General features: G+C 41.1%; 1 protein-coding gene across 16 annotated transcripts in view; it reads left to right on the top strand.

Annotated features, from left to right (window-relative positions):
• The window catches only part of APBB2 (amyloid beta precursor protein binding family B member 2), a 377,265-nt gene that overhangs the window by 129,376 nt on the left and 223,587 nt on the right, over positions 1-24,302 (top strand). For 15 of the 16 annotated variants that reach the window (XM_060148293.1, XM_060148295.1, XM_060148297.1 and 12 more), the window contains one exon: positions 11,366-11,482. The gene's annotated coding sequence lies outside the window, so the exon portion shown is untranslated. Of the gene's footprint in view, positions 1-11,365; positions 11,483-17,358; positions 17,497-24,302 lie in introns of all 16 variants that reach the window. The other variant, XM_060148290.1, reaches the window with a different exon arrangement.

Raw genomic sequence — 24,302 nt, forward strand, 5'->3', positions numbered from 1 at the left:
CCCCTGTGTATCCTGGGGCAATGTATCAGGCAGGGTTCTGAGACAGAAGCAGTGGAGACTGGCTGAATGCTTTACGCAGAGAAGTAATTTATGGAGAAGATGCTGTTGGGTGGTTTCTAGAACTGCTAAAAGTTAGGAAAAGGTCAGGAGCAATTAGAGACTACACAGCCAGATTCATAGCCAAGGTCATATGCTATGATTAGTTCTATGCAGGGTGGACCCTGTCACTGAACACAGGATCATGCTGGTTCACACTGACCACACCAATGGGACCAGACACTTGCTACCAACTCTGTCACCTCAGCCTCGGCTGCCTCTGGGCACTAGATGTTGTTGCCATTGCCCTCACCCACAATAAGTTCCTTCTGCCCCTGTTTCCAGCTTTAGATGCAGGTCGGGCCAAGACTAGGTCCCATGCCTTAGCTGCAAGGGAGTCTGGCAAGGTGAGTGTCCAACCATTTTTGTCTCTATGTTGACAGGTGTGTCTCTCATCAATACTCATATGATGAGAAATTTCCCAAATATAGGAAGGGGGTTCAGATGCTGAATAGTCTCCATCTTTCTTCCCTCTATAAGGACAAATCTTCGCTATAAGAAACCACCATCTGGGCTCTGGTAGATGGGGAGCAGCCAACATGTTTATCTGTTTGAAGCTGTAGTTGACCACTCTATGATAACAGAGATGGCGGATTCCCTCTTGTGCACTGGTATCCAGGGACCCTTTCATCACGTGTTAACTAAGGCTAGAGGTGTCACTTGACAATTTAGGTATAATTGACCTCTCACGGTGTGCTCCTTACTACTTTAAGATGAAATGCATTAAATGGAATTTTAACAATTTGATTAGGAGGAGCAGATTAAGGTTTATCTGTTTTTTTTAATTTATAGTATAAAATGAAACTTCACATTATCAGTTTGTCTTAGATGATTTATAAATGGTTTATATATTTTATTCATAAATTTCTACCCTCTTAAAAATGTTTTTTTATTTGCAGTAATACATATATTAGCTTACAAGTTGCTGCCTGCTCATTTGCATCGTCATTTCCCATTTCTCAGAGGCAACTACTTTCAATTCAGTGAGCTCTTCTTCTGATATTTACTTCCATGTAGCTAATTATCTTTATAATGATGTTTCTTGAATTTTCTTTTTCTTTTCTAGACATTAAACATTGAATTTCTATTAAGGAATATAAGGGGTTATCTCTCTTTTACACTCCCTCCCTTAAATACCTCCCTTAAATACCTGCCTCTCATTCTCTGAGATAGTTTATATCTCGATTTATTTTCACCATAAATATTTTTCACAGCTGAGTTATGCAGTGTACTGTGATTTTATTTTCTTTCTTGTTCAGCATATTAAAAAAATCTTTTTTTTTTTTTTTGGCTTCCTATTCTATTTATGTGCTACTTATTCAGCCCCAAATTCTCAAATAAGTTCAAACACAACGGCTTGGCTCTCAGTTCTTTTATGTGTGTCTGTGGTGTGTGTGACGTTTTTCCGGGAGCCTTCTGCTTGCCTGCTCCCTTCTGGACTGTTTGCTGTTGAGGCCTTATGCACAGCTGTTGACCCGGAATTTTCTTTTACTACCATGTTAGGAGTTCTTGACTGACCTGTTTACTGAATAGCATCTCTCCTGGTTTCCTCTTTCTTTTGGGGGAGGCACATTGCCCAGTTGCTTCTTGAGAAAGAAGAGTGTGTATGATGTAATTTTCTGGAGATCTGGCATGTGTGCAAATATCACTTAGTCTCTCCTCACATATGATTGATACAGAATTTAAAGTGGGAAATTAGTTTCCCTGAGAGTTTTGGAGTCCCTGCTTCATTTTCTTCTGCTTCCAATTTTGCTATTGTTGGATGCGTTCTGATGTTGTTCTGATTCTGGTTACTTTATATGTGACTTTATATGTTACTTTATATGTGGCTTCTTTTGGGAGGGGTGTAGTGGGGGAGCTTTTAGAGTCTTTTATTTTTAATCCCCTAATGTTCTGAGGTTTCAGCATAATGTGCCTTGGTGTGTAACTTTTTCCATCCATTGTGATGATTTTTGCGGCAGGTGGTGGAGGATAATTTTCTCCCCACTGTTTTCTCTTTTCTGAAACTCTTATTTGTCAGATGCTGGAACTTTTGTATTTTTCCTCCAACTTACTTATTGTTAAAAAAAAAAAAAAAGTCCCTGATCTCTATCCTGCTATTTTTTTGTTCTACTCTTGGGGAACATTTAAATCTCTATTATGTTCTAACCCTTCTATGGATTTTTAATTTCTGTGATCATAATATTAATTTCTAATAGCTCTTGTTCTAATAATATTTCTATTTTATAGCATCCTCTTCTTGTTTTGCTTTATGGATGCAAGTGTCTTTTTAATAATGTGTATGAAGTTTTCTCCCCACTCCCAGCGTTGACTGACTGTCCTTTCTCCTAAAGTTCCTGTCTGTCACGTTAGGCTCTTCATCACATGTCTGGTGATCATTTGCTGTCCATTTTTATTTATGTGGAGGCTCTTTGTGCATAAACAAGCTGACAGGGCTCTCTCATGTCACCTGGTGACCTTACTTGCCCTAGGATGATTTTCTGTTTTCAGAAGCCCCCTTTCTCCCTAGTTTTGGTAACTGTAGATCTCTTCTCTTGGGCTGGTTAGAAACCCAGCAAGGGAGGGGCTGGGGGTCTCTCCACTCAGTGTACACTTTGACTCAGTCCTCTGTTTCAGAATGGTACCTCCACCCCGTCACTCTTCCTAGTGTCCCTGAGTCTAGACTTTCTCAGGCGGAAGGAGAGAGTTGACAAGCTTCATGGCTAAGGACAGATCTGGAGGTTTACTCCTTAAAATGTCTTGCAAGCAGTTCTCCGGTTTTCAATGCCATCTCTGCGCTTCCTTCTCCATTCGTCCCCCACTTTGGATGGAACTGGACTTTGTACTTTCTGAAGGGTCTGTGCCCCGTATTGCCTGGCTTCTTCCTGTCAGTTCTGCTAGTAGGCATTTCAGTTTTGTCTGTCCCTGCTTTGAAAATTCACTCGTCATTTTCCCATCTGCTTTCCATTTTCCAAAAAGTTTTTCCATTATTTTTCTCTTTTTCCATTCTCTTTCTTCTTGTGAGTTTATCTCTTCCTCTTATTTGGTGTCATTTAGTGGAGGGAATGCAGTTAAGCACATGATTATAATCCACCACTTGATGCTGAAAATCCTTAATCGTGAACTTTTGAGATTTGGTCTTTCCATTTGGATACATGGTGGTCTGGTCCATTAAAGAAGAGTTAATTTGGTTACTCTAGGATGGATTCCATCTACTATACTTTTCAGTTTCATTCAGAGATTGTTACTCTCACTGTCAAAATTGAACTAGGTGTCATCCTTTCTTGATTTGAGTACATAACAGGAAAAAGGGTCAGTTATCTCTTAGGTATAAATTCCAAGTCTGACCTCAAACCCAGTCACAAGAATAACACACACAATTTACAACATTTCAAAGAAATGACTTCCATCCCTTCAGGTTTTCCACGGCCATAATCCCAGTTGGGTCAGTCTTTCTTAGATTCCCTACTAGTTTGACTTGTGTCCAAGCTGGAAAAACATTCTTTTCTAAGTACCGTTTTATGTGGTAGTCCCAGCTGTATTCTGTAGGATACTGAGTTTCCATGAAGCATCTCTGTAGATTCTATAGAAGAATGTCAGACCATGATATCTTTCTCATTCCCAGGATAAAATCTCAGAATATCTCTTGTAAAATGAAGAAGATTTCATAATGTGCCAAAGGCTTACATTATTGAACATGTGAACACCACAGCAGAATCAGGACCAAATATGACCTCTCTTTCAACTTTTTCCTTAAATTTTATTAGTTCTCCAGTTTTAACAACTGATTTTTTAAATAATGTTTAATGTATTAAGGTATGTCAAGAATTTCTGTAAAATTACTATGGGCCTTATTCAACCATTGTAAAGCAAAGGGAAAGCCAATTCAAACTTTAAAGCTTTTTGTGTCCTGTAGGGTTTGAATGAGTATAGGGGAATCTGATCTGATTCCCACCCTAGAGTTTACAGAATCCTTTTTTTTTTTCTTAAATAATGTTTACCTTCATATGGTAGAATTAATATTTTCCTGTTTCAGACACCTCATGTTCTTTGTTGGTCAGGGTTGAGAGTATGTAGAGCTTCTGAGAGGAAACATTTCTATTTGAAGGTCCCTGTTTTCATCATGATAGGTAAAGGGTGCTAGGCATCTGTGCTGTGCTGAAGCTTACTAGAAGTGTCGCTGCCTCTGAGCAAGAAACAGGAAGTACTTCTGTCCTTAAAACCAGAAATAGATGCTCCTTCTCATGATCATAATTCAAAAGATCATCTTTTTTTAATGAGATGGGCTCATCCCTTGTGGTTTTTCACAGGTTTAATAATCAGATTATTTAATGCAGAGCTTGGAGAAAAATAGGTCTGGTGAGATAGATTATGGAGATTTTCCTGGAAGCCAAAGCATCAACTTTGCTTTTTCTTTTTCTCTTTGTAAATCTTTTTACCTCATCTTTCCCTTTTATTTTTCATTTACTATTTTTGATGATTCTTAAAGAGATTTTCCTGTCTTATTTTAACATGGTGGTATATTTACATAATGTTCACTGTATTTTAACTTCAAAAGATCATCACCAGGGGAGAAAAAAATAATCTGCAAGAAGAATTGGATGCGTCAGGATTTAGGTATACTCTATATAGTCTAACTTGCTTTAGACAACTCTGCCAAGTATTGTGTAATGTGTTGGCAGTCGGAAGGAGAAAAATTGCTTCTTTATGATTTTAGGAAGTCCTATTTGTGTTTTGGAAAGTGGAGCAAGGTAAAAATAAAGGGAAGAAAGTAAAAGTACTTTAAGGGAAATAAGGTATTGTATATGAAAGTGCCTTGTAAACTGCTAAATAACATAAAGCTGGTAGTTACTGTTATTGCAGAGGCATAACTTACAGTGAGAAAGCAAGGATTCAAAAAAGAAAAATGGGAAAAAGGGAAAAGAAATCATTTGAATAAGAAAAAGTTGAGGAAGAAACAAAGTGGGAATATCATAATGGGGGGAAGCCTTACATTCTAGTTTTTTTTACCTGAAAATGCAGTAATACTTGTACTTGCTATTTAAACAGTTAAGTTGAAAACATTTTATTTATTAACCAAAAGGAAAGTTGTCAAAAATAATTTGGGAAGAGGATCTTATCATATGAGGTGGTGAGAGCTGGATAGGAACCACTAGGCAGATGACTTTCTCAGCTCTAAATAAAGATCTGTGTGTCATAGGGAGTTATGTAGTGCGTTGCCACTTAATTAAGGTCTAATTTACATTTTTTGGTATCGTCTGAGCCTTTCATTTGTTCTTCATACCTTTGCAAGGTAGGTATCATTAACCCATATTACAGATGGGAGTAGAAGGCTAATTGACTTGCCCACAGCCACTTACTTATCCTGTGACAAAGCCCTCCCTTCCTCAGCTTTTGAGTTTATTCCCACATTTCCCCAGGTACTTCACATCAGAGCAATTGGTTCGGTTGTGTTCCTGGATATTCAACTTATTGGGTTTCTCTAAAAGAAGTCCTTGAAATATAACTGCAGTCACTTAAAAATAACACCCCAGGGGCTTCCCTGGTGGCGCAGTGGTTGAGAGTCCGCCTGCCAATGCAGGGGACACGGGTTCGTGCCCCGGTCCGGGAAGATCCCACATGCCGCGGAGTGGCTGGGCCCGTGAGCCATGGCCGCTGAGCCTGCGCGTCCGGAGCCTGTGCTCCGCAACGGGAGAGGCCACAACAGTGAGAGGCCTGCGTACTGCAAAAAAATTAAAAATAAATAAAAATAAATAAAAGTAACACCCCAGGGCATGTTTTAGGTTTGGCTCTGTCTGTACTAAATGACTTCGTGCTAGTCTTACTTAAGGAATACGATTTGAATTCTGTAAGAACCAAGGAATAAACAAAAAAGACATCTCAGCTGCCCCGGTATGGGTTCAGAGTCTGTGTACTGTGTCCTTCAGAACTTATCTGGAGCTTGGTATTTTAAGTTTTAATTCTCTTATGCTTTTTAGTTTTATTTGGTTTCCAAAATCATAGCTGACTTGAAGAAGAGAAAGGTTGATACTCTAAAAGCAATGAGACTCAACTCTTGACAGCAAGGGAGAGGACATAACCAAACTATGAAAGGTAGGCAAAAATATCTCCCAAAATATAGCAGTCAGCAACCTTTGAGTAGAGGAACAGACATCCCTCTGTGCCTGGAAAGGTTGTCTTGCCACTGGCCACTCTAGGCAAGGTCAGTCCCGTTACCAGCAGCACACACATAAAGCCAGTCCTACGCCCTGTCCCTCTATCCCATCCATTCATCTTCCACTCACATCCTGACTCCACTTGGCTCTAGACCTGGATCTGTGACTTAGATTTCACCTTTGGCTCTCCTTTTCCTTGGTGTTTGAATTTCATCAGTCTCTTCCCTTTGATTCTCAGAGTGTCTTGTTGCTTTGGTGGGAACTCCCCATCTAGCTCTCATCATGGTGGTAGAAACTCAACATCTGCCTGGTATCCACTGGGCCAGCTTCTTTTCCTCAGAGATAGTGTTCTCATGTTCTAACAGAGCATGATAATTGATAGTCATATTGATGATCTTGTGTCACCAAAGCCTAATCACATTCTGGATTCTCTGAGAAGACATTACCTTTTAGGAAAAAAAATAAATAATCCAGTATGGTTGAAATTAAACCCATTTTATTACTTAGGTGGGTCATCCTTCAGCCATTGTGAAACTCTTCATCATCCTCAATGCCTTACCCCTTGAGGTTTCTAAAAAGCAGAAATTATATAGTACTATAAGTGCAGAGTGATACAGAGACTTATAATTTGATGAGTTACAGAATATGTTATTTAGAACATAATCAACTTTTTTAGTAGCTTGAACCAGCTTTCGTATCAAAAAAGATGTTACATTAAACAAAGCCCTTTAAAAAATATTTTGCTTACAAATTTGTCTTTTAGGTTAATAGCAAATACTTAAGTAGAGTTGTTATGTTATAAAACAGTTAGAAAGGGAGATAGTAGAACAAGTGATTGTTGACATGAAATGTTTATTTCGGAGAGAATTCTTGGCATTTTTGTCCCATGTCAGCATAATAAGAATTTGGAGGAGAGGAGGGAAGCATTGATGTATTTGTTGAGGATTAATGTCCCTGTAGAGCATTTGTGTTAGTGAATATATTATGGTAATACCATAAATATAGTAATTAAAAAGTTGCACACTAAACACTTTGTGCACTGGCATAAATATTCCTTTCCTCCCCTTGGTGGCTTGCATTCAAGTGAATGGTGTATTGTTCATCTTGGTCTCCTAGATTCTTAATCAAGAATAGGAAAAAGGATGGCAGTCTCAAAGATCTGTTTCCTTCTCCATATATTGCTATTCAGATGGGCAGAAACAGATTGGATGTTTCAGGACCGAGTTATTTTTTAACAGTTAAGAAAAATGTCACATAGTACATACTAATAAACAAAACAACAACCCCACTATTCCTCACTTTTGGGAACTTTATCCTTAAAGTTGTTTCCAAACAATGCTACAGTGTGCTTCTTGTCATGTGTAAAATGTGTTCAGTGTGATCAGTGATACCTTAGAGCTTATGCGTTACAAAAGAAATGAGATGATGCATAATATAAATATATTTTAGGATCAGAATTTTTAAGGAAGCGAGACTTGATTATCTCATTAGGATCTGTTGCCCAGTGGGTTGAAGCTGAGCGGGTTGCTGTGTGAATGCGCGGCTGGGAGGAGAGGCACCCTGCTGTTAAAGTAATAATGGGTCTGTCCTTCACACCAAAGGATAACAAAGAAGGCAGATAGATGTAAAGTGGGCAATTTCTGTTTCTTTGTACTCTCAAAATGTTCGCACCTACTTATTTTCCCACTTAAGAGGCATCCTGTTTTTCATAATTTCATGATTTCTGATTTCTCTTAACACACAATATTTATTTATGAGTTCACAGAGACGTTCTTCTGTGAAGAGGAAAGTAAATGCAGTTGAATGCGATTTGCGGCTTGGCTCTGAGTCAGTTAGGGTGGGAAAGGAAGGAATAGAAAGACTAATTCTGTTCTCACCCTTTAATTGGCCTCTTTACCTCCTCGTTGTGAGAACTCTTCGCTTATGTATTGGTTTATCGATTGATTCCATATGTATGGACTGCTTGCTCTGTCTCCCGTGCCCCAGGGACACAAAGACGAATGGTCCAGTCAGTAGACATCTGATGGCTCTGGAACCATCTCAATCCTGGCTGACTTCAAGGATGATAATGATGGGTTTATCTAGAATTCTAAAATTCTGTCATCTTCCAAAGATGGCCTGGAGACATGTTCATGTGACCAGAATAGACAAACAACCCTGGAGCAGCCTCAGAGTTTGTGAGATCACAAAGGCTGCCTAGAGAACAGAAAATCTGCTTTTCAAGGTGTTTTCCATTGCGTTAGATTTGCTAATGAGCCTTGCTACTTTTGGCATCGTTGGAGTGCTTTCCAAGAGCTAGGTCACTCCACCCACTTCCGGATTCACCAAAACCTGAGGCGAAAGAGTTGGGCAGGAAATGGAGGATGATGACTGCGCTGCTGTCTTAAGGGACGTTTCGCTAGGAAAGCGCGGGCAGGTGCCGCTGCCAGCTCCACCCTCCTCTTCTTTTTGCCTTTTCTTAAAGATGTCTGACTCTTCATTCTCATTAGGTTAGTCATGCTAGAAAGAATCTTTGAATTGAAGCATCTTAAGAGGCCTTGTACGATAGTGGGTAGTGGTTTCATTTAAATGAAACTATATGTAAACCTTTGGAAAAGTTGGCACTGGGGAACAAAGATCATTATAAGAAGAGTGTTCTTCTGAATCTTTTGCTTGTATGCTATTTTTTTTGGTACTACTAATAAGTTCTACTGTGGGTGTGCCTATCTCGCAAATGCCCCTTTCCACCTTGATATGTACTGGCGTATATGTTTATCTACCTTAAAACAGGGTCAGACTACTTATAACAGGGTAGCATGCCAGAAACCAAGATTTTCAAGATCTGTGTCATCAAACCATTTATGTGTCAACTTATTCCTAGCAAAGAACCATAGCAGCTATTTATCTACAACATTGATGTCATTTAGTCTATTACCTCTAATATCCTAGTGCTGTTACCTACAGACTTACTATAACCAGATTTGTTTTCACTCCTCTAATATACTTCTAATATAAGAGGGTTGTGAATTCCCCCTTCCTCTTCAAGGTCAGCCCCTTCGTTTGTACTCCTGACCCTTTTCCCCCACCTCCTTTGGGATTTTATTCCATCCTTACCTCCTCCCTCTTGAACTCTCAACCTTTCTGTCTCTACTGTTGTCAATACGGACTTCCATTAATTAGCACCCGTGCCTTTCAACAACTGTTCGTTCTCCTTTCTCTTCTTTCACTTGCTCTGTTGTCACTGCCTCTACCACTTCAGTGAAACCACCTTCAGTCAAGGTGGCCAGTGACTGCTTAAGTGTCAAAGGCAAAGCTATAGTTTTCGTTTCTTATCTTTCTTCATCTCATTGTATTCCATGGTACCTCCTGCCTTTCTTCCTTGGTCCTTTTCAGAAGATCTTTTTCCTCTGCCAGTTCTGTCATTGTCTCTACGGTTCTGCTTTTGGCCCTAATCCTCCAGTGTTCTCCCTCTACCCATGTTCCTTCAGTGATATCACCCGCTAATCTAATTTCTGCTACTTTCTATGTAGTGACCACTTCTGTGCCTTTACGTTTTGCTCAGGTTTCTTCCCCAAGCCTCACTCTCAAGAATATCTGGTTGTCCTCACTCGAATCTTCTACATCTCAATTTCTAATGCACCAAACTAAACCCGTTGTCTTCCTTATTAAACTTGTTAATTCACTAGTACTCTCTACCTCATTTGTCACTGCCGTCCACCCACATGTAGTCAGGTACCATGTTGCTCTGCTTTTAGTGTCTGGATGTTTCCCAAGTACTAATTCTTCTCTCCTTTTCCCTTCCCCACCTACCTCCACTGCCCTAATCTTCACCCTTCCTCTCCAGCCTAACTGGTCTCCCTGCCGCTACTCTGCCCTCTCTGAATCCATCCAGAGAGAGAGTCATGCATCTGAAACCCAGCTCTGATCCATCAGTGGCTGTCTGCAACTAAAGTTCTCGAATATGTGTACAAGGTTACAGTCGGGCTCCAGCTTCTTTCCTGGCCTCGCTCTAGAGAGCCCAGCAACACAATACACCAGGCAGTTTTCTTACTCCTGTATTTTCAGTTGTCTTGTTTCCCAGTCCCTGCTTGGCTAAGTCCTGCCCAGCCTGAGGACATGCCAGGCACCCCTGGTACTTGGAAGCCTTCCCCGACTTCTCCATTTCTGGGCTGCTTGCCATGAATCTCAGTCATTGTGCTCATCCCATTGCCCTTTGGGGTCAGCTGTGTGTGTTTCTTGGTCCCACTAGACTTTGCTTTCCTTAAAGACAGAGACAGTGCCTTATGTCTTCACATATAGGAGGCGTTCAACGTATGCTTTTTAAGTGAAGACTGGATAAGGACAATAAATCAATTTGATGTCTACAAAAAAGGGCAAAAGTAATCTATGCATAGTAGTACCTTTAGGAGGGGGCACGAAGGGGGTTTCTGGGGTACTGATAATGCTCTGGGTTTTGATCTGGTGTGTTCAGTGGAGGAAGATTCATTGAGCTGTGTGTGGTACGCATCCTTTTCTATATTTATGTTCTGCTTCCATGAAAAGTTAAAAAAAATTAATTTGATGTCTTTGGTACCCAATGTAGAAAATTTAGTTTTTCCTTTCAAGCTTTTAGAGTTTTTTTTTTTTTTTTTACAGAATATCAGTTTAGATGTCACAACAAAGCACCAGGCTAGTGCTATTCCTTGACGTTAAGGAAGAGTGAGATGAAAAAGCTTCCGCGTGGGTGGGGTTGTCTGGTCCTCTAAAGAGGGCCAGTGGCGGTCCAGTGGTTAAGCCTCTGCCCTTCTAATGCAGGGAGTGCAGTTTGATCCCTGGTCAGGGAACTAAGATCCCACATGCCACGTGGCGTGGCCAAATAAATAAATAAATAAATAAAGAGGGCCAGTGAGGGCCAGCCCTGATGGATAGACTTGCAGCGACGTGCACTTCTGTCACACTTAGCAGAGGGGCCATATGCTAATAATCATCAACGTGCTCTGGGCCTGCCAAAAGTGACAGGGAGACTTCATCTCGGATGTGACTATGAATAATTCATAAACCTGGTTATCTGGAAATTTGTGGTCATCAGTAGCATTTGAATGAAAATATGCAATCATTATTCTAAATCTGTTTTTTTATTTCTACTTTCTTTTTGTCTCCCCCTCCCTGTACCACAGCTTAAACATCTCAGTCTTTCCTGAGTACTTGGAAACTGCCGGGGCCCCTGATAATGTGCTGACTGGTCGCTATGGGCAGATGGTACCCAGAGGCTCACTGTTATCCAGGCAGCTCATGTATGTATGGGATTTGTCTCTCTCTTTTTTTCCTTTAATTTTCAGTGTAGAATATTGCAGGCTACTGAACTGGTGAAGGTTTATAAGATATACATGACAGTGTTTAGAAATGCAGGAGAATGGATCCGCTCTAGGGTAAGTTTTTAATATTGCATGATGAGAAATGTTATCTAAATTAGGATTTTTATAATTCAGTGGCCCTATAAGACAGACCAGAAGTGTATATCAGCAATCTGCCTTTTCTGTTTCAGCGCATCCACTCACATACAGGTTTTTTTGTTTGTTTGTTTACGTTTTCCTTTTTCATCACAATACACAACATTTGAAACAATAGCCATGCCATAAATTAGAAACATTTCCCAATGATTTAAAAACTTCTTTTGCAATAAAAAAAATTCATGGACCCGGAAGAGGTCCTCAGGGTATGTCATTGTTGAATACATGTTGGCGAGAGAGTCCCCGACTCTAATTTCTTTTTTTTTTTTTTTTTTGTGGTACGTGGGCCTCTCACTGTTGTGGCCTCTCCCGTTGCGGAGCACAGGCTCCGGACGTGCAGGCTCAGCAGCCGCTCCGCGGCACGTGGGATCTTTCCGGACCGGGGCACGAACCCGTGTCCCCTGCATCGGCAGGCGGACTCTCAACCACTGCGCCACCAGGGAAGCCCCCGACTCTAATTTCTTAACATTCTCCATAGGAGGAAGCTGTTGATTCCCTCAGTGATGACTTTCTGTGTCTCACAACAGTTAAGTTTTCCCAACAGTAGTCTTTTGGGAGTGGCTACAAATGCAGCCTTTTCCTATTTGGCTCTACCCTGATAACTTAGGAGAAGAATGATTATTGCCCATTTAATGATCTCTCTTATTTCTATAAAGCATAGTCTGTCTCAAATTTATTTTTTGCTCTCTTTAGTCTTTCAGCCTTGGGCCAGCTGTTTAGGTATTTACCTGTTTCTGTTGCTGCCCTTTGGACCTCTGGAATTTTGAATTCAAATCAGGGGTGTGTTTGGGGTAATTCCTCAGAGTGCCTTTGCTCCCCTATCCTTTCTGGAGTTAATGGTTATTCACAGTTACCGTTAAGCCCCATTTCCTTGTACATTTCTTTTTCTTTTTTCTTCGTAGAAAAGTTAGAACCATCCTCAAACCCTCCCACAGACAACCGCTTCTAAAATAAGCCAGATCGGTGGAAGCAGCAGCGGAAGGGAGCGCTGACAGCAGACTGGGGGCTCAGACCAACCACCAGCGTTAGAGCTGGCTGGGATGGGAGCAGTGGCTTTTACTGATAGACTTTCGTATCCTCCAAGGGCATCACTGTATTACTCTAAGGTCAGCCATTTTTATAGTGAACATTATCAGAAAAAGTTTACCCTTGTCATACTGTAAGACAGAGATTGGCAAAGGGTGGCCCATGGGCCAGATCTAGCCCATGCCTGTTTTTGTAGGGCCTAACAATGGTTTTCATGTTTTTGAATGGTTACCTACGTAATCTGTTTTGCCTCTTGGCCCTCAGAGCCTAAAATACCTACAGTCTGGTCTGTTAAGAAAAAATTTGCCTGTCTCTGCTGTAGAAAAAGTTGGAAGGCATGTAGTACAATTCAATCACATGAAATTGTTAACATTCGACTGTTTTTGACCTACAAAAATGCTGATTGCTTTTGACCTACAAAAATGCTGATTGCTTATGGTTCAATCTAATATATTTTGAGGAAATTCTTCCTTTAAAATGCCTAAGATGTTAAAGTTTGGTTTCTTGGAGTAGAAGTAAATTTCCTTGGAAAATTCGCAAGTGTGGTCCTGCTCATTTTTCACCACCATCGTACCTCTCCTCTCCAGAGCTTTCTAAAGGGCTGTCAAGTAGTTGAGAGGAAGCGCTTCTTTTTCACTTGGCTTAATTCTTACTAATACTCTCTAGGAGAAAACTGTCTTCTTATCTCACCCTTCCTGGGTGCTAGGAATGAGCTAGCCACCCCCAGGATAGAGGTGGCTGCTGTGAATACGCCGAGGCCTCTGCTGGACACGTCACCTGGGCCTTTTTCTGGCGGGAAGGAGGGTGCGTGTCTGCCTTGTCCAGGGGGCATGCATGATGGTCCCTTGGCCTGCTGCGTGTCTGCGTAATGCGTTCCTTGAACCATCCTTCCCTGGACCTAGAACGTGGTTCGCACCCTTCTGTGCTTTCCACCTCTCTTTCCAGTGTTATTGATCCCCTAGTCCAAAGCATTAAAACCATCATTTATTTTATGCCGTTTGTTTTCCATTCTTTCCCCCTCCCCTTTGTACTTCCCCTTTCCTGATTGTTAAGTAAGATTTGCTTGTTGAAATCTCCAGCTGACATTCTTTAGTGGCTACCCTTGGTGGTAGGAAACGTTCACCTCAGCTGCTCTGTCTCCTGTCACCTAAGGCAAGAAATCTAAGATGACTTGGGGCCTCCGGGCCCGGCCTAGGTCTGATCGGGAACTTTAGACATGAATAGTTCCCCGGAGATGGGAAACTATTTCAGGGGAAAGAAATTCTCTGGAGTTTATAATTTTGTCATTAAGTGTGGTCACAGCCCTCCGTCAAGGGTTGGAAGTACATACTGCTCTGAATTGATTCCGAGGCTTGCATGGCAAATGGGAGTTCCGGATTTTCCTTTTTCGTGTTTTGGGACCACTGTTGTGCCTTTCAAGGCTTTTTTCAGGACAGGATGCTGCTGTTCTTTGGTGGAATGTGGAGTGGCATCCATTGAGCGCCAAAGTAAGAAGTCAGTAGCTAGAGCTGACCTTTCCCCACTTTTCATATAGATATTTGTGCTTGTGTTAAGACTAGAGTTGAATTATCCTGGAAATTACTAGTCAGATTGCATCCTTATTTATTTTTGTTTGCATCTTGTAGTTTCCTTGTGTGACTGCAGTCTCCGCTCTAACCCTGACCATCAGAGTCTGGACTGTTGCAATAGTCTCCCGACCTCTGGCCGGAAGTCTCTCTCCCTGCAAATTTGACTCCTGCATAGTGGCCACATTAATCTCACAGAAGCACACACAGCTCTAATCACATCACTTCCCTGTGCTCAGCGCATCCCCGCTAGTCCAGAAGGTCACCCTGACATTGGAGTCCTCCACGTTTTCTTTCACTGTTCCTTATAATACTGTCCTGTGTTGGCCCGAGTGGGCTGCTCCTGCCGAGACACACCCTTTGCCTTTGGGTCACTCATTGTTCGTGCTGTGCCCTCTCTGGAATGAGGATCCCTCTGTGGAGAACCTGCTAAAACCCCATTCTGACTTTCGGGTGCAGCAGAGTTGCCCTCTTTCCCAGGAAGCTTCCCTCGTTTCCCAGCAGGAAGCACGCGTTCCTGTAGCTCTTACATCTCCCTTGTGAAGCTTGTGTCCCAAATTACTCATTCTATCTTGGCGTGCGTGTATACTTCGTCAGACCTTTGAAACTAAACTCTGTTTCATCTCCCTCCTCTCCTCTGTGTATGAGGACAGTGCTCCATCAGTGGTAGAAGCTCAAATATTTGTGGAATCACTTTGGGCTCAGGGGTGACACTGGGTGATAACTGTCCTCAGGAAGCCCCTATAAAGCATTTTCCAGAGAACTTGGTGGAACCTGTGCAGACCAAGGCCAAGGCCAAGGCCAAGAGGGTGTAATTAAGGCCTCCAGGGCTGTGCATGGGCTGGGCCCTGTGCTGCTTGCCCACCCCTGGCTCTCCTGCCTTTCCTTCCCTCTCACTCACAGGGTGGGCATTTCCTCCCTTTCTTAAGAAATTGCCGTTTAAAAAGTTTAAACAGGAGCAGGCAAATATGATTATTTCTTTTGGCCTTCCCTCCTTGACTTCCCCTGTTCTCAGTGATGAAAGACATTGGTTTTGTTTGTAGTCCTACTCCATGCCACTCACTGTGTACTGAATTTACTAGAAATTCTCCACTTCAAATGGGATATACTTCGAAAGGGTCATCATATCATCCCCATTTCACAGATGAGAATACTGAGGCTTGAAACGACAAAGTAACTTGTCACCGCGGAGTTGCAGTTTGAGCCTAGGTTTATCTGCCTTCTGTCTGTGTTCTTTCCTCCCACCAGGCTTTCTAGTGACCTGGTCATCACTTGGGTGATCACTTATTTAGATGTTGTCCACTCTCCTGTTCTCCACACCATGGCTTTTACTAACATGGTCTTAGAAGCCTAAAAGATTCTGCATCAAACGATGCTGACATCTGTCTCATATCTCCCCTTTTATTCATTATTTGAACCCAGTAATTACAGGTAATGTGAAGGCCCTAGGAGAGCACTTCATATAGAAAGAGTAATAATAATACAGAAGTAGTAACAATGCTTTAAAAATCATGCAAGTAACATATGTTTAATATAGAAATTTTTAAATTTTTATTTTATATTGAAGTATAGTTGATCTATAATGTTGTGTTAGATTCAGGTGTACAGCAAAGTGAATCAGTTATACATATACATATATCCATTCTTTTTCAGAATCTTTTCCCATAGAGTTCCGTGTGCTATATAGTAGGTCCTTGTTGATTATCTATTTTATACATAGTAGTGTGTATATGTTAATCCCAAACTTCTAATTTATCCCGCCCCTCCACCTTTCCCTTTCGGTAACCATAAGTTTGTTTTCTAGATCTGAGTCTGTTTCTGTTTTGTAAATAAGTTCATTTGTACCATTTTTTTTAGATTCTACATATAAGTGATATATGATATTTGTCTGACTTACTTCACTTAGTGTGATAATCTCTAGGTCCATCCATGTTGCTGCAAATGGCATTTCATTCTTTTTTATGGCTGAGTAGCATTCCTTTGTATCTATGTACCACATCTTCTTTATCCATTCCTCTGTAGATGGACATTTAGGTTGCTTCCATGTCTTGGCTATTGTAAACAGTGCTGAAGTGAACAATGGGATGCATGAATCTTTCAGAATTATGATTTTTCTCTGGGTCTATGCCCAGGAGTAGGATTGCTGGATCGTATGGTAACTCTATTTGTAATTTTTTAAGGAACCTCTTATACTGTTCTCCATAATGGCTGTGCTGATTTACATTCCCACCAACAGGGTAGGAGGGTTCCCTTTTCTCCATACCCTCTCCAGCATTTATTGTTTGTAGACTTTTTGATGATGGCCATTCTGACTGGTGTGAGGTTGGTTTTCTTTTTCTTTTTTTGCGGTACACGGGCCTCTCACTGTTGTGGCCTCTCCCGTTGCGGAGCACAGGCTCCGGACGCGCAGGCTCAGTGGCCATGGCCCACGGGCCCAGCCACTCCGCGGCATGTGGGATCTTCCTGAACCGGGGCACGAACCTGTGTCCCCTGCATCGGCAGGTGGACTGTCAACCACTGCGCCACAAGGGAAGCCCAGTGTGAGGTTTTTTTTAAAATAAATTTATTTATTTACTTATGGCTGTGTTGGGTCTTCGTTGCTGTGCACAGGCTTTCTCTAGTTGCAACGAGTGGGCTTCTCATTGCAGCGGCTTCTCTTGTTACAGAGCACAGGCTCTAGTCACTTGGGCTTCAGTAGTTGTGGCACGTGGGCTCAGTAGTTGTGGCTCACGGGCTCTAGAGCGCAGGCTCATTAGTTGTGGTGCACGGGCTTAGCTGGTCGGCGCCATGTGGGATCTTCCTGGACTAGGGCTCGAACCCGTGTCCCCTGCATTGACAAGCGGATTCTTAACCACTGCGCCACCAGAGAAGTCCCTCATTGTAGTTTTGATTTGCATTTCTCTAATTCTTAGCAATGTTGAGCATTGGAAAATTTTAAAAATGACGAAAAGAGAAAAGTTCTCACAACCCTATATACCAAGAGATAACTGTGTTAAACATTTTGTTGAATGCTTTCCTGTACTTCCAGTATTCTCTCTTAATATATTTATTTATTCTGTTTATTTACAGTAATAAGATAATGTCAGACACTGTGTTTACTCAACGAAGTGTCGTAAATACCTTTCTAGACCAGTAGCAACTCAGAAGTATCTGTAGCCTGTAGTGGACTTACTTACATGATGTCCCAGAGGAAAGCAGTAAGAGCAGGTGAGTGCAGGGAGCCTGATTCCCCTCCACAGGAGGAGGGACTTTTATCCTGGTTAAGAAGACGTTGGCCAGGACCCACTGAATTGGTTTTCTCCGTCCATTAACACATCTCAACTCTCAGTTTGAAAAGCACTGCCCTAGAGATTACAGAGTACTGGAGGGCAAGCTTGGGCAGACTTGGAGTTTTCAGGGAGCGGGGGAGGGTTCTGAACTCAGTTGGGGTTTGAGGAAACATGGGGAATTTTTTGTTCCTTTGTTTGTTTTGGCCGCACCGCGCTGCATGCAGGATCTTAGTTCCCTGACCAGGGATGGAACCAGCGCCCCCTGCAGTGGAAGCGCTGAGTCTTAACCACTGGACCGCCAGGGAAGTCCCAACATTGGGAATTTGAGTTAAGACCAGGAGCCTGAGAGCAGTGCCCAAGGTCATTCACAGCCAAGTGTGGGTCTCACTGCCTGGAACAGCCAGGACGTGACGTGGCATCCCAGGAGAGGGGCTTTCTGTTCTGGTTTTCATTGGTTTTCCTGGTGTGGGAGGAAGGCCTGCAGGATTGTCCCGATCACCTGCAGGGGATCACAGCAGGGAAGCCCCTGGGGAGTCTCAGGGTTGTAGTGAGTCCATGAATGAAAAGTGGATATATGTAGGAGTTGGGAAAGGTTAAAGGGAACACAATTTTTAAAGTACACTGATTAGATTTTTCTTCTGTCCAAGAAAAAAAAATCTATATATTTTAGAAAATGTGTAAATACTAAAAAGCCCAAGGGGGGAAAAAACCATCCTTAACATTTTGCATGTCTTTATAATCTTTGTGTGTGTGTCTATATAAGCACCTGTTCTTTCATGTTAGCATTATTGTCATCATCATCTTATTTTATGACCTACTTTTTGTTGCTTAATTCATCATGGAAATTTCTGATATTAAATATTCTTCTAGTAGGTGGTTTTTACTGATCTTATACTTTATTACAATGCATGGATGTATCATAATTAACAGTCACCCATTGTTGAACATTTAAGTTATTTCCAGTCTGTTGCTGTCCTTCTAGATTACTAAGTCTTTTTTTGTGTGTGTGCTTAAGAAATATTTGAAGTGAAATTGCTAAGTTGAAGGGTTGCTTGCATATTTTAAAGACATTGCTACACACATCCAAACTGCTCTCTAGAGAAGTTTTATTTACTTTCATCATTCTTGTGTGAAGATTGCCCATTTCTTCCTACTCTGGAAACAGAGACAGAGAGAGAAAAAAAACACTTTTCTATATGATAGGTGAAATATGCTATCTTCATTGTTGTAGTTTGCATTTCCTTTTTATTAATATTGAGGCTTAGATTTAAAATTTTTAAATTCAGTTTATTTAAACTTAAAAAAAATGTTTATCTGTTCAGTAGCCCAAAATCAGCCACTTTAAATATGTGTGATGCAAATGTAAAAAAAGTCAATTTGACTTGTGTTGGTAATATGACTTGTCTTCATTACACGTAGTTTGTATTGGTTATAAGCTGAAAGTCTGATTCTTTAAAGAGATAAGGTTGCTAGATTCTTCATATGATAATAACTTGGGGATTTAATTAAAATATGAAACCAAGCCCTCAGACTTAGAACTCTGGACTTAAAAGTCGACAGCCTGTGAGAGAGTCCTCGGACTGGGAGATGGGAGGCCTGAGTTCTAGCCCTGGCCCTGCCGTTCCTGGGCTGAGGGCATAGAAGGGTCATTAGAACCAACTGAATCTCACTTCTGACATCTGTCAATTGAGGAGCTAGACTGGATGATGTTTAACCTCTAGTTCAAAAATTCTTTAGTATATTTGCCTTCCAGAGAAAGAACTGCAACTGAACCTTGGCTCTAGGGAGAACCAAGCCAAAGGCAGAGCAATTATATTCAAGACGTAGAACACAAAACATGAACAGATAGTGAAGTAGTGTTTGACCTTGGATTTTAACTGCTTAAAATACCTGCAAACAGGCCAAGACAAAGAGCATTGAAATGAGAGGTCAGAGCCGAGTAAATAAAGGTAATCCACTTTACTACACAACTGCAGTGACAAAAACACAAGTGCTTTTACATGATAGTGTTTAGATAGCTCGCCAGTTTAGACAGGTGTGTTAGTACCTGTTTCCTGGTGTCATTGTGTAAATGCTTCTGATAGGAAAAGTCCTGAGAACCATTATGAATGTCATTAAGTACAGGACCTGACATAGAGTAAATGCTCAATACATACATATATTTTATATATAATGAATGAACAAAGGGGATTCCTTGCACATTACAAGTTTTTCCAAATCCTGCTTTCTAACACACATGGTTCTACTGCTTTAGTTGTGTTCAGGGTAGCCTCTTTCTGAACATGACAACCCGTTTTGTTTGCACCCACCTGACTTCATCAACCCTCTCATCCAAATCTCCTTAGTGTTCTCCTCTGCAAACTGGGAGGCCGTTCTCACGCCAAACTGGGAAGTAATTCTAATGCCCTTGTATGTTTTGGTATCAGTTTCCTTTGTTTCTCTCAAGGCGGAATCATTCCTCTTCTTCTGCTTACCTTTTGTATTAGTTTTCTGTTGCTGCTGTAATGAATTACTGCAAACTTGGTGACTTAATACAAATTTACTCTCTTAACTATTTGGGAAGCCAGATGTCTGCAAGAAGTCTTACTGGGCTATCAAGTTGGCAGGGCTGATTCCTCTTGAAAGCTCTAGGGGAGAATCTGCATTCCTGACTTTTTCAGCTTTTAGTGACTGCCTGTATTCCTTGGTTTGTGGCCCCTTTCTCCGTCTTCAAAGTGAATCACTCTCATCTCTGCTCACATTACCCTCTCCTCTTCTGCAGTCAAATCTCTCTCTGCTTCCTCTTACAAAGACAAATTGTGATTACATTTAGGGTCCACCCAGAACATCAGCTTCTCTCCCCATCTCAAGACTTTAACCTAATCATAGTTGCTGTTTTATTGCCCATATAAGTTTCTAGGGATTAGGATGGAGATATCTTTTGAGGGGAGGGGATGACATTATTCAGCCTACCTTTTTTCCTTTCCCACCCTGAACTTTTTCCTTTTCTACTTACTGCCAACTATTTGCTGTTATAGGAACACACACACACACACACACACACACACACACACACACACACACACACACACACACACACACACACACACACACAGCTATTGCATTTACCTAGAGAAATATTAGTTTCCTCCCCAAACAAACACACAAACATTCATTCCATGTCTGAATTGCTGTGCCAGGTACTCTAACCAAAAAGGGTAAGATTGCTCCTTAGCTGACAGGACTAGGAGGCAAGGTATAGTACAGAGGAGAATATAAAGAAGCCCCAAATTTAAGATACTGTTTTGTTGGCAAATCTGTAACCCCTATTAAAACAAACCCTCCTTATTAGCTGAGCCACCTTCAAATTCATGAATTCCCTCTTTGGCTGTTTCTTATCTATTCCTGAACTTGCGCATTGAGGGTTTTTGCATCCATCCCCCTCCCAAAATGAGATATAATTAACATACTATAAATTCACCCCGTTAAAGTGTAAAATCCAGTTGCATTTAGTATATTCATAAAGTTGTACAACCGTCACCAATATCTAATTCCAGGATGTCTTTATCACCCTGAAATGAAACCCTGTATCCATCATTGACTGTCCCTCCACATTGCTCTCCTTCTCTCCAGGAAGCAAAGAACCTACTTCTGTCTCTATGGATTTGCCGATTGTGGACATTTCGTATGACTGGAATCACATAATATGTAGTTGGCCCTCTGAATCTGCAGGTTCCTCATCCATGATTCGACCAACCGCTGATAGAAAATACTTGGAAAAAAATTCCGGAAAGTTCCAAAAAGCAAAAGTTGACTTTGTTATGTGCTGGCAACTACTTCCATAGCATTTACATTGTATTAGGTTATTATAAGTAATCTAGAGATGATTTAAGTTAAACAGGAGGATGTGTGTAGGTTATATGCACATTCTACACTGATTTATATAAGGGACTTGAGCACCCGCAGATTTTGATGTTTCCTAGGGGTCCTGGAACCAGTCCCCCACGGAAACCAAGGGATGACTGTATGGCCTTTCGTCAGTTAACGTAATGTTTTCAAAGTTCCCCCATGTTGTATTGATAGTACTTACCAGCATTTTATTCTTTTTTATTGCTGAATAATACTCCATTGTATAGATATGCCACATTTGGTTTATATATTCATCAGTTTATGGACGTTTGAGTTGTCTCCACTTTTTGCTGTTATGAGTAATGTTGCTGTGAACAATCGTGTACAGATTTTTGAGTGGACAAATGTTTTCATTAGGTAGCTATATGGGAGTGGAATTGCTAGGTCATAAGGTAACCCTGTCTTTAACTTTTTGAATAACTGCTAGTGTTTTACAAAGTAGCTGAACCCTTTCACAATCCCACCAGTAATATAGGAGGGTTCCAGTGTCTTGACATCCTTGCCAGACTTCTTATTGTCAGTCTCTGATTATAGCTGTCCTGGTGGGTGTGAAGTGGTATCTCACTCTGGGTTTGATTTGCATTTACCTGATGACTACTAATGTTGTACATCTTTTCAGATCCTTTGTTCATTTTAAATTGAGCTATGTACCCTTTTTATAAATTGTAAGAGTTCTTTATATATTCTGAATACTAGACCCTTATCAGATTTATACAATTTTTCTCCCGTTCTGTGGGTTGTATTTTTACTTTCTTGATAGTGTCCTTTAAAGCGCAAAAGTTTTATACTTTGATGAAGTCCAATTTATCTGGTTTTTTTTTTTTGGTCACTTGTACTATTGATGTCATATCTAAGAAACCATTGCCTAATCCAAGGTGTTGAAGATTTACTCCCTTTTTCTTCTAATAATTTTATAGTTTTAGGGCTTACCTTTAGGTGTTTGATTCATTTGAGTTAATATTTGTATATGGTCCAACTTCCTTCTCTTGCATGTTCATATCCAGTTGTACTGGTACTGTTTGTTGAAAGACTGTTCTTTCCCTTTTCAGGATAAGCTTTTTATATTCTACAGAGAAACCAGATGGGTTTTGATAGGGATTGCGTTTAATCTTGAGATTGTTTTGGGAAGTAGTGCCATGTTAATAATTTAATTCTTCCAAATCTTTGTCTGTGGATAGCTTTCCATTTATTTAAGTCTCTTTTAATTTCTTTTAATAATGTTTTATAGTTTTTAGTGTACAAGTCTTGTACTTCTTTGTTAAATTTATTCCTATTTTGTTCTTTTTGATGCTATTATAAATGGACTTTTTTATCAGTTTCATTTTCGGATTGTTGCTAGTGCATGGAAGTAGAATTGATTTGTGTGTATGTGTATCTCTCTTTCTATAGATCAGTCTATCTAGAGAGAGAGAGAGAGGGAGGGATCTTGCTTTTTTTGGGTTTTTAAAATAAATTTATTTATTTATTTTTGGCTGTGTTGGGTCTTCGTTGCAGTGCGCAGCCATTCTCTAGTTGTGGCGAGAGTGGGCTACTCTTTGTTGTGGTGCGCAGGCTTCTCATTGCCATGGCTTCTCGTGTTGCGGAGCACAGCCTCTAGGTGCCCGGGCTTCAGTAGTTGTGGCACACGGGTTCAGTAGTCGTGGCTCATGGGCTCCGTAGTTGTGGCACACGGGCTTAGCTGCTCCGTGGCATGTGGGATCTTCCCAGATCAGGGATCGAACCCGTGTCCCCTGCATTGGCAGGCGGATTCTTAACCACTGCGCCACCAGGGAAGTCGGATCTTGTTTTTTTTAATTTTCCCTTCCTTCACTTTTGGAGTTTGTAGTAGATTTTTTCAGTTTCACCTACTATCCTTCCATATTATCCCATTTTTACTTTTTTTTCAGTTATTTAAATATATTTTTAAAGTCTCTTCCACACTGTTCTACTATTTTTAGCTCTTGGGGCACCTATTTTTCCGTTTGCATTGGCTGTTTCTTAGAGTGGGTTTTTTTCTTCTTTGGTCTTAACCTGTGACTGTGAGTGCCTCTTCCGTGAGGGTTAACATGGGAGTTTCATGGGACTGGGACTGTGGGAACCCAGAGGAGTTTCCTTATTTGTCTCAGTCAGTGCCCGTGGGTATCATTGCTTCTGGGCCATTTTTTTGTATTATTTTCTTGGCCTGGGGCCCTGCTACTACATGGAGATGATGTATGTGGATACCATACCTCCATGTGGGAACAGTCTTGGAATGCTGATTTCATATTGGTGACGTTTTGAAAAGTTGATTTTTATTTATTTATTTTTACCCGATCCCCAAATAAAAGCTTCCTTGCAAAGCTTAGGGAGTGGGGGGCATGACCATTTTCTACTGAGGGGCAACCCTGTATGACTGCCCCGTTAAGCTAATAGCTCAGCTCTAGCCAGCCAGTTTCATGCGCCCTATTGTCTGTATGCCCCTTTCCTTCCTATAGATCATCAGAGTCTTAGGCCCTAGACATTAAGGCTATATCATGTTCTCATAGCCTTTAAGTCTTCAAAGCTTCAACTTTCTCCACTGACTCTGAGTTCCACCCTCAGTTCTGGCCCAGGGATTTATTTTTCATGATTTTGACTTTTTTTCTTTGTATTTAAAATGTCGTTAGTTATATCTTATTCAGTTTTTCTATGTGTTTGAAACAGGCAGTCATTCTTTGTCATCTTTGCTCACCATATTGATTAGAAACTTTATCACTGCAGTCTGATTAAAGGATTTGTAAGACTTTTTTTTTTTTTTTTTTTTTTTGCGGTACGCGGGCCTCTCACTGCTGTGGTCTCTCCCGTTGCGGAGCACAGGCTCCGGATGTGCAGACCCAGCGGCCATGGCTCACAGGCCCA

Source organism: Lagenorhynchus albirostris, chromosome 4 (genome assembly GCF_949774975.1).
Source record: "Lagenorhynchus albirostris chromosome 4, mLagAlb1.1, whole genome shotgun sequence".
Classification (NCBI taxonomy): Eukaryota; Metazoa; Chordata; class Mammalia; order Artiodactyla; family Delphinidae; genus Lagenorhynchus; species Lagenorhynchus albirostris.